The sequence below is a fragment of the Thalassophryne amazonica genome, chromosome 9 (assembly GCF_902500255.1).
Source record: "Thalassophryne amazonica chromosome 9, fThaAma1.1, whole genome shotgun sequence".
Lineage (NCBI taxonomy): Eukaryota > Metazoa > Chordata > Actinopteri > Batrachoidiformes > Batrachoididae > Thalassophryne > Thalassophryne amazonica.
The window spans coordinates 112,444,931-112,450,297 of NC_047111.1; positions in this window are offsets into that span (position 1 = coordinate 112,444,931).

The following is a 5,367-nucleotide window of genomic DNA, read 5'->3' on the forward strand; positions in this document are numbered from 1 at the left end:
TGAAAAATTTGGAGAAGATCTGTATGGAGGAGTGGACCAAAATCCCTGCTGCAGTGTGTGAAAACCTGGTGAAAAACTACAGGAAACGTTTGACCTCTGTAATGGCAGACAAATGCTTCTGTACCAGTTGTTAAGCTCTGTTTTGCTAGGGGGTCAAATACTTATTTTATGCAATAAAATGCAAATTAATTATTTAAAAAACATACAATGTGATTTTCTGGATTTTTTTCTTTAGATTCTGTCTCTCACAGTTGAAGTGCACCTACGATAAAAATTACAGACCTCTACATTCTTTGTAGGTGGGAAAACCTGCAAAGTTGACAGGGGGTCAAATACTTATTTTCCCCACTGTATATCATTAACATTTTAAATAAATATGTGAATGAAAGCTGATTCAAAAGCATAAAGCACAAAGTATTTTTATGATGGACAAACAATATCATGTTGTCATTTTTAATATTTTGTGTGACTACTGTAGAATCCCCTCAGCAGTGAGGAAGTGACAATGTCTTCTAGATATCAATATGGAGACATGCCACTATGATAATGTGATGTGAGATTTCCTCACAATTACTTATCACCTCATTAACAAAACACAGATTACTGATGATGCTTATTCATAAATACAAGTGGTGCATTGCAGCGTGCAGAGGAGACGTGCTGACATGAATGGAAGAAGGTGCTTCACTTTATACAGACACAAACTCAATACAGAATGCAAGCAATCAAATCAAATCAATTTTATTTATATAGCGCCAAATCACAACAAACAGTTGCCCCAAGGCGCTTTATATTGTAAGGCAAAGCCATACAATAATTACGGAAAAACCCCAACTGTCAAAACGACCCCCTGTGAGCAAGCACTTGGCGACAGTGGGAAGGAAAATGAATGAAAGCCAGCTACACCTCAACCTATTTCAGACTACAGTATATTACGCTGCACACACTGGAAGCGACAAATCAGCAGAATAAATGTTGCAAACTGGTTTCTTTCATTTCATGCCACATATGATTGAATTCATGGTGAAATTAATGACTGCAGACCTGCACAGCACTTTCTTACTAAGCTCAAACATGAAAAATGTACTTCAACAAAACCCATCCGGACAAAGTAAATGCCAGCAGATCAAAAGAAATCACACTACACCCCATCTGACAGCTGAGACTATGAACTGAACCAGTGTCTTATTGGTCTTGCCAGTGTCTCAAGAGGCAGCGTGGTTATAGCCACGCTCTTTTCGTGCATACGGTAAGATCTGTGACTTTACAAGGAGACATTTACATGGAGATTCACCTGAGTTTCAGAATCAAGACAATTATTCTGCTCTGTGTTACGGGATGCACAGGACAATTTCTACTGAAAACAAAAACATGCACACCCACACATTCAATGCAGATTCAAAGACAAATGTGAGGAATTACTTATTCCTTATTATAGGGCATTGTAATTAAATCATTTTCATTTTTTGTCAAGAAGTTTTCAAAATAATTTTAACAAACTGGCATCACAGCTTGAACAAAAGTCCACTGGTAACAGTTCTGGCTGTAACACCTCGACACCAAATGTAGACAACAAAAATGGCTGACTGGGCATTATCACCGTTATGAACCATGTGTTTGCGAAGAAATTGGTTTTATGCAGTTAGCGGATTTATGTATATTGGCTCCATATTGTCTCGACAGAGGTCTTTGATGATGCCAGTACCTTTGAAAGAGAACCAAAGGCCAAGTCTTTAATGTCCTGGGGCTGCCCGTCTAACTGTATGATGGTGAGTGTCAGGGATGTGGCCCGGTCAGGGCGCTGAGACCATGGTTCCCCCCTTTCTGTTGTTCTTTTCTGCTTTATTTTCATCATGATTTATTCTGTTATGTTTTTCTTATCACTTTGTTGTTTTTTGTTATGATTTACTTTTGTTCTAGTTTCTGCAGCCAGTTGTGCTTTCATTAATTAATCACTTGTTTGTCTGGTTCTTTTTATTTGTTGTATTGTATATCTGGATTTGTTTTCTGTTTCACTTTGTTTTTTTTATACTTTAGTCACTGTCCAGTTCCGTTCTAGTTTTGTTCTGCCAGATTGTGTTTACATTACTGATCATTATTTATGACTTGTTTATTTTGCTTTTCTTATTTGTGTTATCAATTATGCTTTATACCGTGGTTTTGCTTTCTGTTTTCATGTAGTTTGTTTTTTCTTATAGTTCGTTCGTCACCTTGTTTTCCTAGTTTAGTTTTGCTCTCGTATTTATGTTTCCGATCAGTTCTCATGTTCTTGCCTGCTTCCAGTCATATTATGTTCTGTTCATAGTTAACTAGTTTTCCTCACGCCCCTCTGAGTTCTGTTTCACTCCGCGCCCTGCACCTGCTCTGTTTTCATCCCTCTTGCATCTCCGTCTGTGTTGTCATGTCACTCCACTAGCTCTGTGTCCTCCTCTCACACTCTCAGGCCACTTTGTTTTCATGTACTCACGCTCTTGACATCGGTTCACATATCTTTGTCTATTACATCACTCCGCTTTGTGCACTCCCTTCCTCACCATCTTGCACAGTGTTTATTCTTTCTTCACTAGCCAGGTCTTGTCCCTTGCCAGATTGTTGTCGCTTCCAGCACTCTCCAGCCTTCTTGTTTTCAGTCCTGATTAGTCTTGCCATGTACCAATACCTTGCTCAGTGTTTCTTGACCGCGCCTTTTTGCTTCAGCCTATATGCCAGTGTTTGCTCGTGCCTCAGACCCCTGCCTGGAGATGACTGTGTTTTTGCCTCACCCTGCTTGTACCTCTGCTCCGTTTTCTGACAACCTGTGTACCGAACCTCTGCCTGAAATAAACTCGACAACAATTTGTACCTCAAGGCCTGGTTTGGGAGTTTGTATTGTGGGTCCACCCGCTCCGGGTGACGGGCTCCCGCCCGATCTGACAGTGAGACTTTCACACTAACCAGGGATCAAACACAACAACTAGATGTGTTTGGTACAAAGCTTCTTCAGAGGATCCTTGGGCACCACTGGAATGACTTTGTGTCACCAACCTGTTACTTAAACCCCATTTCCACAGGAATGGGGTCTGTGCAGTGGTCCTTGTGCGGTCATGCAATCGTGTTGAACACTGCCTGACACCAAAGCAGTGCTTAGTTGCTGCCAGGACCTTACAAAGTCCTCTTACTTGACTCAACTCAACCTTTATTTATATCACCGAAAGCGTGTCACATCAGACACATTAATCTGCACCTTGTTTACTGCTATGATGACAACCTGGAGCTCTAACTAAAAACCTGTCACCACAGAAAACAAAACCAGCTAAATATTAAATGAATCCTTTTTTCCACATTTCTGTATGTGCACATTTAGTTTGTAGTATGTGTGTGTGTGTGTGTGTGTGTGTGTTTTTGGTTTTTTTTTACCACTGCCTTGCACTGGTTAGCATCTAGTAAATGTAAACACCTCCTGTGGAAAGTTTTAATAGTAGGTACATTAAGTTCATTGTGGACTCACCACAGTTTTGTTCCATGAAGTGTATAATCCAGAGTTTAACTCACATAATGCCAAGAAAACAAAAGAGAATAGAATAGTCTTTATTGTCACTGTGCAGGGGGTACCACAAAAGTGGTGGTGCTCCGCCAGAGCTATTGGTCACCACAAAAATGACAAAAAATAAGGTATTGTCTTAAAACAGAGCTATGAAGAGTGAAGGTATAATATACACTGTGAGGTGCAACGTGCACAAACTGAAATATGTACTGCATTTTGGGGGGTTATGGGAATAAGTCTGTAGGTGAGTGTGTGTGTGTGTGTCCACGGGTGGTGTTTGCAGTACGTATGGCCCAGGGGAAGCAGCTGTTTCTAAGCCTGCTGGTATGGGACTTTGTTGACCTGTAGCATCTCCCAGAGGGCAACAGATCAAACAGGTGATAGGGGTGTGACAGTTTCCATCTGTTCTCCATTGATGAGAGGGGGGAGTGGTCCTATCTGTTCTTCCTGAAGTCCATGATGAACATTCCATTCATTCAGGGTTAGGTTGTTCTCTGGGCACCAGAGCGACAGTTCCTCAACCTCAGCCCTGTACACTCTCGTCCCCGTCACATATGAGTCCAACCACTGTAGTATCATGTGCATATTTTATAATGTGGCTGGTTGGGTGGGTTGGAGAGCAGTCGTAGGTGTACAGGGCGTATAGTAGAGGGCTCAGAACACAGACTTGAGAAGAATCAGTGCTGAGTGTGAGTGTGAGGGAGTGGTGGAGGCCGAGTCTCACGGACTATGGGTGGCTCCTCAGAAAGTTTTTAACCCAGTTACAGATGGGGAGGGGGATTTGTAATTTCAGCAGTTTAATGTCAGGTATGATGGTGTTAAACGCTGAGCTGTAGTCCATCAAGAGCATCCTCACATAGCTCTTCTTGTTCTCCAGGTGGCTCAGTGCTGTGTGGAGAGTAAGGGTGATGCTGTCCTCCATAGACTGGTTTGCCCTGTAAGCAAACTGGTGGGGGTTGAGGGAGGGAGGGAGGGCAGTCTCTGATGTGCCCGAAGATTGGCACAGACTGGGACTGGGTTTGTAATCACAGTCCAGACTTCCTTTGCCATCCAGTGCTTCCTGTTTGGAAAGACCAGGATGCATCTGATGTTTTGTACACAGCACCTGATGTAGAAGAGGACAAACTTGGTGTGTGTGTGTGTGTGTGTGTGTGTGTGTGTGTGTGTGTGTGTGTGTGTGTGTGTGTGTGTGTGTGTGTGTCCAGGCCCTGATCTTCAAAAAAATGCTCCACTCTGTGCAGGCAAAGCAGTCCTGCAGCTGGGCGATGGCATTTCCATGACAGGCTTTGATGGTCTGGGTGGCTGGTTTTATTTACCTCCTGAAGGGGGTGTGGTCTGGAAAGAGGAGCAGAGAGAGGTGGTCTGATTGTCCAAGGTGGGGGAGGGGGCATGTCATAGAGTTACATATATGAAAGTTAGAGTGAGGACTCACACCTGGTCATGTGCTGGCAAGGAGCATGCTGTGCCATTACCAGAGGACAAACAGTTGTGTCTGTGTTGGGTTTTTATTTTTATTTCTTTGTTGTTTTTGTTTTCTTTCTGTCCTAGACAACATGATCTGACACGAGATCAAAAGTGTGTTTTCTGAAGAGGACAACAGTGACAGAAACAACAACTTTTTTCAGTCTTTTGTTTTCCAGCCATAGAAAGTCCAGTGAAAGGTGTTATTTGTCCAGTGACGCTGCCTGTGAAAGACGGAGAAATGCACACACACATGCATACACACAAGATAAATCCAAACTGATGTGCACGAAAAATGAACTCTTTAATATTCAGCTCATTCTGTCCGCTCTCTCCGTCTGTCGCTCTCTCACTCTGTGTGCACACAGTGAGGAGGAATGACG